General features: G+C 40.5%; 1 protein-coding gene and 1 pseudogene across 3 annotated transcripts in view; both read left to right on the plus strand.

Moving 5' to 3' along the window:
• SMYD3 (SET and MYND domain containing 3) overlaps positions 1-12,146 on the plus strand; it is a 756,573-nt gene that overhangs the window by 326,956 nt on the left and 417,471 nt on the right. The gene's annotated exons all lie outside the window — the stretch shown is intronic.
• On the plus strand, positions 7,168-8,154 carry LOC138416411 (histone H3.3A-like; annotated as a pseudogene).

Here is a 12,146-nt window from a genome sequence, read left to right on the forward strand (position 1 = left end):
CAGCATAGTGAATTTAATTAATGCCACTGAATTAAATACTTAGGAATGGTTAAAATGGCAAATTTTGTCATTCAAAAAGAAGTCAGTTAGGTGGATATTCACAGTGTTCCTTGGGGTGTTATCCAGGAAAAGGAAAGCTGAAGTTAGGACCATGCTGCACAGATCTTGTGCAGAGCAGAACCTGTTTGTACAGTTCAGTCCAGAGATAGTAAGCTCCACCAGGGCAGGAATCTGCTCTCTTGTTCAGTGCTTTGCCAGCACCTGCTGAATGAATCAATAGCCTTTTATCATCCAACATTCTATGTATGCAACTTGCTGTCTAGCCCAACCAACGAGGTTCTCTCTGTCATGCATTGTCTTTGGGCTGTTTTATAGCTCTGTAATATTACAGACATCAGATAGTAAAGCAAATGATCTTGTCTATGAAAAGCTAATTGTGATCAGTGAATGCAATAGATTATTACCCTTTGTATAGTAATCAGTTTTTCCATTTTGCCTACTTTTGCTTATTTCCAAATAAGTACTACTGATGCTTATATATTTGTTTGCTCTTATGATTCTCTTTTGAATAGATTATACCATCTCACTCGTTCCTCAATTAATGAATTAAATGAAAGTTTTACACTTTTTTGAGATTTATGATTTTAACTTAAAAATTACTCCTTAACAGCACAATAGAAGAACACAATTCTGAGAATTAATGGATCTATTTATGTCACTTTTAATAAGGCACTCAAGTCACTGATCAGTGATTTTCTTATTTTAAAAAAAAATGAGGTTGACTTAAATCGTCTCTGGTCTATGATTCCCCATTTTGTACTTTCATAATTTTATATTCTTAAGTCTAAATACAGTGTCCTACGTTTGGTAATATCTAGGTCAATTGTCATAAAACCAAGGAAGTTAAGTATCTTACTTATGTAAAAATTTCAAGAGTAGTTCTTTATAGTGTTTTTAGCACACATGTACACATAAATTTGTGTTAAAGATATTTTATCTGGTTGTCGATGTTCCTCATGGAGGAATTATAATACTTACGTTGCTATCGACAGTTTTCAGTAGTGAGTGAGCTAAGGGTGAGCATCTGACAGCCTACTTTTTAATAAAGAGAAACATTTGTTTGACGGTAGAAATGATATCTTGGCTTATAGCAGCACTTATGGATAACTGTAGGTGTTATTGCAGTCAGTGTCATTTTAAAACCATTATTATGTTCAAAAGAGCAGTTCTGAAGCACAGAGCATTGCATTATGCCATATATAATAGATAAATTTAAAATTTTATTCCTGCTGTCTGGAAAGTCACTAAGAAACATTGGTAGAGTAGGTATGTCTTACTTCAGGTTACTGTAACAGAATACCACAAATTGGGTGGCTTAAGCAATAGAAATTAATTTTCTGCCAGTTCTGGAGCCTAGAAGTCCATGATCAAGGCTCTGGCTGATGTGATTTTTGGTGAGGACCGTTTCTGGCTTTCAGATGGCTGCCTTCTTGCTATGTCTTCATGTGGCCTTTTCTTTGTGGGTACTTGTGGTGAAATAGGGCAAGCTCTTTGATGTCTCCTCTTAAAAGGACACTAATTTTATTGGATCAGGGCCCCATCCTTATGACCTCTCAGGTGCTTCCTTAGAGACATCTTCTATAAATATAGACACATTGTGAGTCAAGGCTGCAGCATATTTCTTTTGCAGGGCCACAGACATGCAGGCCATAACAAGGTGTGATACTTTTAGAAGCAGAAATTACACCCCTAAGGTACAGATTGGGGACGACAGGAAGTACTGTCCTCCAGAGATGGCCAGGTCACTGAGCATTGATGAGTCTGATGCTGCGAATGTGTGTGCTGACTTGGAAACTGTTAGTTATATTGACCTATTATGGCTCATCTGTGTTTTCAACTATTACTGTCCAGGTATTTCCCCGTAGAAGAAGAGGGTGATGCACTTGCTTATCTTTCATATTTAATGTAAAAACTGAGGCCTCTGGGGGTCAAGGTATGCCTTCAGGTTTTTTCAGCATTTGTAACAATATCTTGGAGAGGACAAGTGTTTCTTTGATTGTATTCATCTCGCTTCTAGTTTCCCACCTAACTGCCTCTACTGGTTTGATGTAATGGGGATACTGCCTGTTAGGGAATAATAAAGCATGATCCTTCTTAGATCTCGGGGTGGCTTACATGGTTTAAAATAATCTAGTATGTGTGTAGATAGAGTTATTTCAAGTCATCTGGCTTTACTTCCATGCCTAATGTCTTTTCTCATCATTTATTAAAGCTCGCCTTTTGGACTTTCATATATGTCATATTAGTACCTGGTAAGTCCTTCTAGGAATACCTTTCTATTATTGAAGTGTAAACATTGTTGTTTCTACCCCATTTGCTTTTCCCTCTCTGCCATTTCTATAGGGTTCTTTAACCTGCTAATGTTCCAGGATATTAATTTGAAACAGCCAGCCAAATAGTAGAAATTGCTTCTTTCTTAGGATGAACTGACCTCCTTTTAACTCGGTTCCTTTTCAGATTCAGTTTGGAAAGTTAACTTTTCATAATCTTCTGAGCTGGTATTTGACTTCCCTGATGCTTGAAATTTGGCAGCCTTATTATGCTCAAGACGTTATACCAAGAGTACACACTATTTTATTTTTTCTGAACACTCTCCCCTGGCTCAGTCAGAAATTTGATGCATATATTTGTTTGTTTATTCTTTGTATGCATTTCCTCTAATTTATTCACCTTGCTTCTTCCTAACTTTATTGTGTCACTAAGGGGTTTAGCTCGGACATTTCTGGCTTTTGTCTCTTAAGCTAACCTTCTCATATTTAGCTACATGGGTAGAGCTGTCAGATTAAATGATGTCTAACGGACTATATTTGAGTTTGTGCTTGAAAATAATTTCAAGACTTGTTTGATGTTTTCTCCTTTGTTTCTGGTTATTCCTGAAGTTCATAAGTTTCTTCTATCTGAAAAATACTGTTGTCTTGAATACTGGCTCTTTAGCATGGAAGTTTCTTTGATTGCCCTGGACTTGTACAAGTTTCTAATACTTTTGTTGATGGCTTTTCTCTTACATTAAGGATGTCCTTGGTCTTTATATTAACGTATTCTTTAGTTCTAGAGTCTAGCTTCCAGAAGGCAACATAGTCAGTTTGAACAGACTTTAGACCAAAGCCAAAAATATCATTAAAGGGTTGATAAAGCTAAAGGGACTAAGACTATTTAACCTCCTAAAGGTAAGGTAAGGCTGTGGAGATGTTTAGGTTTGTGCTTTTTGAAAAGATCCTTGTGTTCCTTCTGTCAACCATGCCCACCTGCACTTAGGGGCTTATGTAGAGTGCCTTTTCAACCTTGGTGGTGATTGTGCTTCAATATCACATTTAAGCGGGCTTCCCTGGTGGTGCTAGTGGTAAAGAACCCACCTGCTAATGCAGGAGACATAAGGGATGTGGGTTCGATCCCTGGGTCGAGAAGATTCCCTGGAGGAGGGCGTGACAACCCACTCCAGTATTCTTGGCCTGGAGAATCCCATGGACAGAGGAGCCTGGTGGAGTATGGTCCATAAAGTCACAAAGAGTCAGACATGATTGAAGCACTTAACATACACACACACACATCACATATAAGAATTAAGGGCTATTTCTTCTTCTAGGAAGGATTTAGGTTTGACTCATGGAAGGTATCCTTCCAGTCACATTCAGTAGTGGAAAGAACCAGTGGGAGATGGTCATTGTGGAATCAAATCTTACTCTCTGGATGAGGTGGACTAAGGGTGAAGACATTTGGACTTTGGTGGAGTCCTTCAGATATAGGACTCTAATCTGATCAAGGTGGTTGCTTTTGTGTTATTTTTCCATTTGTGACTGGAAGCCCTCCTTCTGGTAGAAAACAATGAGATTTTGCATCACCTGGTTCCTCAAATCCCTTTCTTGGGTAAGAGTGAGCAGTGCCAGGAAGGTGGTAGCACCATGCTATACCAAGAGGAGGACTGCTGGATGAGGACGGAGATTTGCAAATGGTTGGCTTCCTGATGATGCTGAGCCTGTGCCTTCATCACTTCAGGCCTCATCTTACTATTTTTACTGGTTAGGAGTTTGAGTAGAAGAGTTCTAAGGTCCCCTTCAGCTCAGTCTTATTGGTGACAGTGGGAGGGACGTTATAATTGTAGAGGGAAGTGAAGGTAAAATAGGGGAGATGAGTGATAGAGGACCCAAGAGAGAGCAGGAGTTCCTGGGGGAAGGCTATGATGGTGGGACGAAGAGGAAGGATAGAGATGCAAATATGAGGTGTGGGGGTTTTAACCTCAGTAAGGAACTGGTGAGAAGACAATGTTTACAGCCACTGGTAATGGGTCTTTCCTAGCCTTGGAAGTTGATTTCTCTCTCACTAATCTCTCTTTAGTTGGATTAACTGGGCAGGATTTATTCAAGTTTTTCTTTCTGTTTACTTCATAATTAGGTTAAAGTTGTGTTCTTTCTTTGAAGATTTCAAAGAATTTATTTTTCAAAAATGCTCCTGCAGAATAAACTCTGTGAAATGGATAAATGAAGGTACAAGGTTGCTAAGCAATTTATTCGGGAAATAAATATGCTAGTGTTAGAATCCAGTTGTTCAGCTCTCTCTGTTAGGCTTCTCAGTTTTCTGTTGTGTGTAGGTATCTGAAGGACATGCTACTTAGACAACTGGTGCTTGGCATACAAGTAGCTGAAGTAATACCATATCTCAAAGATGGGAGCCTTGCATCCCCTTTCATATTGGGGAATGGATCCCAGACTATACCACCCTAGTCTATGTACTTGTTTCATAATTCAGTAACTTGAGTTCTGCCTCTTATAAATAAAATTATACAAATTAAGAAAATAGCCATACACGTGGGGAACAGAAATTCTGAGATTTCCTGTGTTTCTGTGTAGAGAGGATCTTTGGTTGCCCAAAGTGCCATTCATGAAATGATACATAATTCCTAGCATTCTTGAATTTCCCAAGTCCTGTATGTGGCAAATAAGATGTCAGGCATAGTACTGTTCCTGAGCCGTCTCAGCTTTGGAGGGTGGAAAGGTGGGATGCTTTTTATTAATTTTGTACATAGACAGACTTTTTATATCACAGCTGCATATAATTTTAAGGTCACCTCTCCCTTCCACTGGACTGGAGACTAGGCTGTCTGTTGGAAGGAAAAATACAGGAGAGACATTTTCCTCCACTGAGGTCACTTTCACCGTAGTGTGTTCTTGGTGAGCCCTCCATTTGCCTTGCTCTCGTGAGACACTGTTCTGCACAGTCGTTCCTCTGAGTGGAATGGAACCTCTAGGAGGAGAATGAGTCCTCTGTGCACAAGAGCATTTGTTTGCACACCATGTCAGCCTCCAGTTTCTACTGCTTCTCAAGGGTGGAAATGCATGTGGAGAGAGAGATGATAGTAATTACCATAGTTTAAGTGATGACTTTATTTCTCAGGAAAAAAAAATACAAGCCATATGATGTACATACTATAGTAGAATATGTCATTTCCATGGTATTTGTTGCTTTTCCCACATCTCTTTATGGCTCCTTATATCACAGGCTCTGTTTATATCACTTTTGAGGAGTGTTTGCGAAAGGAAGCATCTCTTGCTGGAAACTAGTGGCAGTCAGTTCTCTCTATCCAGGGGTTCTTATGTGTGGATTCTGTATCCACAAATTTAACTGAGGGTCAATTTTTTTTTTTTTTAATTCTAGGAAGTTCCAAAAAGCAAAACTATAGTTTTCTGCTTGCCAGCAACTACCTACATAGATTTACATTGTACCAGGTATAATAAGGGACTTCCCTGGTGGCTCAGAGGTTAAAGCATCCACCTGTAATGTGGGATGCCTGGTTCGATCCCTGGATTGGGAAGATCCCCTGAAGGAGGGCATTCTCCAGTATTCTTGCCTGGAGAATCCCCGTGGACAGAGGAGCCTGGTGGGCTACAGTCCATGGGCTCACAAAGAGTCGGACATGACTGAGCAACTAAGCACAGCACAGTACAGGAATTATAAGTAATCTAGAGATGACTTAAACTGTTCTGGAGGGGGACTTCCCTGGTAGTCCAATGGTTATAACTCGATCTCTGGTTAGGGAACTGAGGTCCCACATGCTTTAGAGCAACTAAGCCCACACGTCACAGCTAGAGAGTCCATGCACTGCAAGGAAGATCCTGCATGCTGCAACTAGGACCCAACACAGCAAAATAAATTAATATTAAAACGTAAATTATAGCACAATGTGTAAATATGTAGGCTATATGCAAATATTACTCCACTTAATATAAGGGACTTGAGCATCCTTGGATTTTAGTTTAGGGGGTTCCTGGAAGCCGACTCCTACAGATACCAGGGACAGCTGTGTAGTGACTGCTACCCATTCTCTCCTGCCCTTTGAGTTTCTGAAATCAGGTGGCAAGCATTTGCATCATGACTCTGAGAGAAAGGTGTTAGATATTTAATATTCTTAAAGATGCAGAATTTTTTAACTTTCTTATATGGAGATATTCAAATTAAGGGGAAAAAAATCTGCTTGCTGAAGAGGCCTTAAGGAGACAGATGCTCTCAAAGCAGATTATTATCTTTCTTTACTCCCACTCTTAGACATACTTAGATAACGGATAGTTTTAGATTTCTGACACAGATGTGGGGGATAGTCCTCTCAAGGGATTTTCAGAGCTAAAAGTTAAACCCTTATTGGTTCTTTTTGTAATGATATTAGGGAGTCAATCATTACTTTGAAAACTGACAAATAAAAGGAAAGAAGTTTTTAGCATGCTTCCCTTCACAAACTATACCTCGTATTTACCAAATAGTTGATGAAACTGTCTCTCTTTAGAGTGGTTTAGTCCTGCTAACAGAGGAAGGGGTCAGAAAGTCAGGATTTATTGTTTTGTAACCCCCAGTAAGTTGATGAATCCAAGTGGTAAGTACCCCTTTTTTATGGACATCACAGAGAGGCACCTTGAGATTGTAGGTCTCCAGTACACAGCTTCTAAAGTGTTCTTGCCAAAATTTCAAACTGTAATCTGATCTGGCCTCTTTCTCTGACTACCCATGGACTGGAAGTACAGAGGGCAGGGGAACAGACTGAATTAAATATCATGGAAATAGCTTTCAATTGTGTTCGCAGCCGCCGCCGCGCCGCTGTCGCTCTCCAACGCCAGCGCCGCCTCTAGCTCACCAAGCTCCAGCCGAAGGAGAAGGGGGGTAAGTAAGGAGGTCTCTATACCATGGCTCGTACAAAGCAGACTGCCCGCAAATCGACCAGTGGTAAAGCACCGAGGAAGCAACTCGCTACAAAAGCCGCTCGCAAGAGTGCGCCCTCTACTGGAGGGGTGAAGAAACCTCATCGTTACAGGCCTGGTACTGTGGCACTCCGTGAAATTAGACGTTATCAGAAGTCCACTGAACTTCTGATTCGCAAACTTCCCTTCCAGCGTCTGGTGCGGGAAATTGCTCAGGACTTCAAAACAGATCTGCGCTTCCAGAGTGCAGCTATTGGTGCTTTGCAGGAGGCAAGTGAGGCCTATCTGGTTGGCCTTTTTGAAGACACCAACCTGTGTGCTATCCATGCCAAACGTGTAACAATTATGCCAAGACATCCAGCTAGCACGCCGCATACGTGGAGAACGTGCTTAAGAATCCACTATGATGGGAAACATTTCATTCTTTAAAAAAAAAAAAATGTCCTCTTCCTGTTATTGGTAGTTCTGAACGTTAGATATTTTTTTCCATGGGGTCAAAAGGTACCTAAGTATATGATTGCAAGTGGAAAATAGGGGACAGAAATCAGGTATTGGCAGTTTTTCCATTTTCATTTGTGTGTGAATTTTTAATATAAATGCGGGGACATAAAGCGTTAATGAAAGTCAAAATGTTTCAGTGAACAAGTTTCAGCAGTTCAACTTTATAACAATTATAAATAAACCTGTTAAATTTTTCTGGACAATGCCAGCATTTGGATTTTTTTAAAACAAGTAAATTTCTTATGGACTGCAACTAAATGGTGTTTGTAGCATTTTTATCATGCAGTAGATTCCATCCATTCACTATACTTTTCTAACTGAGTTGTCCTACATGCAAGCACATGTTTTTAATGTTGTCTGTCTTCTGTGCTGTTCCTGTAAGTTTGCTATTAAAATACATTAAAAAAATAAATATCATGGAAATACAATTTTAATAATCTAGACTGGGCAGTTCTACAGGGTAAATGACTTTGTATCATTAGCTACAACAGCTAATGCAACAGAAATAAAAAGAGATGGAGGGCTTCCCTGGTGGCTCAGTGGTAAAGAATCTGCCTGCCAGTTCGAGAGACACAGGTTCGAGCCTTGGTTCGGGAGGATCCCACATGCCATTGAGCAGCTAAGCCTGTGCACCACCACTGCTGAGCCTGTGCTCTACAACAAGGGAAGCCACCACGATGAGAAGCCCGAGCTCCCTGAGTAGAGACTAGTCCCTGCCTGCTGCAACTAGAGAAAGCCCTTAAACAGCAATGAAGACCCAGTGTGGCCAATAAAGAAAGAAATAAGATTGTTTTGTAAAAAGAGATGGAGGTGAAATCTATAGATTAAAAAGATTTATGGCATATGTCAATTCACCCTACTGTCTAGACCTTTTTTGGATACAATTATATACAAACTGGGCTTCCCTGGTGGCTCAGAGGTTAAAGCGTCTGCCTGCAAGGTGGGAGACCCGGGTTTAGTCCCTGGGTCGGGAAGATCCCCTGGAGAAGGAAATAGCAACCCACTCCAGTATTCTTGCCTGGAGAATCCCATGGATGGAGGAGCCTGGTAGATTACAGTCCACAGGGTCTCAAAGAGTCGGACACGACTGAGCGACTTCACTTTCACTTTCATATACAAACTATAAAAGACTATAATGGGTGAACTGTGAACTTCCAGATGTTCAAGTTAGTTTTAGAAAAGGCAGAGGAACCAGAGATCAAATTACCAACATCTGCAGTATTCTTGCCTGAAGAATCCCAGGGATGGGGGAGCCTGGTGGGCTGCCATCTATGGGGTCGCACAGAGTTGGACACGACTGAAGTGACTTAGCAGCAGCAGCAGCAGCTGGATCACCAAAAAAGCAACAGAGTTCCAGAAAAACATCTATATCTGCTTTATTGACTGTGCCAAAGCCTTTGGCTGTGTGGATCACAATAAACTGTAGAAAATTCTGAAGGAGATGGGAATACTAGAGCACCTGACCTGCCTCTTGAGAAACCTATATGCAGGTCAGGAAGCAAAAGTTAGAACTGGACATGGAACAACAGACTGGTTCCAAATAGGAAAAGGAGTATGTCAAGGCTGTATATTGTCACCTTGCTTATTTAATTTATATGCAGAGTACATCATGAGAAGTGCAGGGCTGGAGGAAGCACAAACTAGAATCAAGATTGCTGGGAGAAATATCAATAAACTCAGATATGCAGATGACACCATCCTGATGGCAGAAAGTGAAGAAGAACTAAACAACCTCTTGATGAAAGTGAAAGAGGAGAGTGAAAAAGTTGGCTTAAAGCTCAACATTCCGAAAACGAAGATCATGGCATCCAGTCCCATCACTTCATGGGAAATAGATGGGGAAACAGTGGCTGACTATTTTTCTGGGCTCCAAAATCAGTGCAGATGGTGATTGCAGCCATGAAATTAAAAGATGCTTACTCCTTGGAAGGAAAATTATGACCAACCTAGACAGCATATTAAAAAACAGAGACATTATTTTGCCAACAAAGGTCTGTCTAGTCAAGGCTATGGTTTTTCCAGTGGTCATGTATGGATGCAAGAGTTCGACTATAAAGAAAGCTGAGCACTGAAGAATTGATGCTTTTGAACTGTGGTGTTGGAGAAGACTCTTGAGAGTCCCTTGGACTGCAAGGAGGTCCAACCAGTCCATCCTAAAGGAGATCAGTCCTGGGTGTTCATTGGAAGGACTGATGCTGAAGCTGAAACTCCAATACTTTGGCCACCTGATGCAAAGAGTTGACTCATTTGAAAAGACCCTGATGCTGGGAAAGATTGAGGTGGGGAGGAGAAGGGGACGACAGAGGATGAGATGGTTGGATGGCATCACTGCCTCTATGGACATAGGTTTGGGTGGACTCTGGGAGTTGGTGATGGACAGGGAGGCCTGGCGTGCTGCGGTTCATGGGGTCACAAAGAGTCAGACACGACTGAGTGGCTGAACTGAACTGAATAATGGGTAAAAGGTATAGTGCCTGAATGATATTAAGGAATTCTTATTAATATACTTAAGGGATTATTACATTGAAGTTTTATTTTTTTTTATTTTTATTTTTTTTAGTTTTTTATTTTTTACACATTGAAGTTTTAGAAATGAAGCCTATAATTATTTTTAAAAATATTTATTTATTTATTTGGCCCTTAGTTGTATCACATGGAATCCTTTGTTGTGGTGTACAGGCTCTCTAGTTGCAGTGTGTGGGCTCAGCAGTTGTGATGGGTGGGCCCAGCTGCCCTGTGGCATGTGGAATCCTAGTTTCCCAACCAGGAATTGAAACTGTATTCCCTGCATTGCAAGACAGACTCTCAACCCACTGGACCACCAGAGAGTCCCAAACCCTATAAACATTGCCACATAAAATGATATGATATTTGAAACGAGCTTCAAAATAATACAGGAGAGCTAATGACACAAGGTGTAAATGAAGAAAATTGGTCAATATTATTGAAGCTGAATCTGGGTATGTGAGCTATTCTCTCTACTTCTGCATATGTTTGAAATAATCTGTCATAGAATTTTTTTTTTAAGAATCTTATGTCAAGATATGTAGTAAGGCTTTGGGAATAATGGAAAGGAAGTTGGGAGAGAAGAAAAAGAGATATGAAGTGTTTAGCATGATACTTGGTATGTTTTATATATTGAATTGTATTGGCTATAATTATTTCTAAGCCACACATGCATCCATTCATTTATCCAATTACTCTGTTGCTTATTTCAATAATAATTTATTGAGTGTATATGATATGGCAAGCATCAAAACACTTCTGTAAATCAAGTAAAAATAGAGCCCATCATACCCCAGTGGTATTTTTGGCCTGCTCATTCTACAGTTTCTGAACCGTATGTGAATAGCTTCCAGACTAGAGGATTTTAAACGGCACTGTGTCATATCATGCCTGGCTTCATTCAAGTTTAGTGTTTAATATTCTTCTCAGGGTCGCTCTAACTAACCATCTGCTGGGTCTTTGCCTTCCTCTTGAATCATCCAGCTCTTAAAGGTCACAAGTGCCACCTCTGTGACTCCAGAAGGACCATCTCTGATTCCTGGCCTGGTTCATCTAGTGCCTGCCCATTGAACAGGCAGCTCCAGATTTATAGTTGAAATCCTATGGGAAAGCTCCCTCCCCTTGCCATTTCACCTTTAGAACTGTTGTTACACTCTGGAAGATTTTCCAATTACTACATCTAATTACAAGGAAGAATAAATTACTGAAGCAAGTTAAATTATCATGTGTGTCATAACAGTAATTAACATTCAAATAGGAAACTGCTCCCAATAAACATCTGAAAGTAGAGGCAGCACCCCTTTTGAAAGAAGGAAGCTAGAGGGTCTGAAACCTGGAGTAAGGATGGTCTGGGAGGATTGCTAGATTGTGCCTGTGTGCTAAGTAGCTTTAGTCATGTCTGACTCTTTGCAATGCTATGTAGACCATAGCCTACCAGGCTTCTCTGTCCATGGGGTTCTCCAGGCAAGAACACTGGAATGGGTTGCCATGCCCTCTTTCAGGGGATCTTCTAGACCCAGGGATCGAACCTGCGTCTCTTATGTCTCCTGCATTGGCAGGTGGACTCTTTACCACTAGAACCTCCTGGGAAGCCTGATGTTTAGAATAATTTATCTGGATAAGATTGATGCAGTTGGAGAGATTGATTTTTTAATTGTTCCTGTTTTAATCTAAATTCTTAGAAACATCAACTTGTCTCTGCATTTCTCACTATCTTCATTGTTCTCATGACCATACATATTTTCTTACCTCTTTTTTTCTCCATATTTCAAATAGGACTGGACACCAGTCTGCTCATAGGGCATTTCATGTGCTAGGCATTGCTTGGAAAGCAACTCATAGCCTTCTCAGAATCCACTTTTCAACAAGTCCCTGTGCATTCCTTAACCTTTTCGGTGC

The sequence above is a fragment of the Ovis canadensis genome, chromosome 12 (genome assembly GCF_042477335.2).
Source record: "Ovis canadensis isolate MfBH-ARS-UI-01 breed Bighorn chromosome 12, ARS-UI_OviCan_v2, whole genome shotgun sequence".
Taxonomy (NCBI): Eukaryota; Metazoa; Chordata; class Mammalia; order Artiodactyla; family Bovidae; genus Ovis; species Ovis canadensis.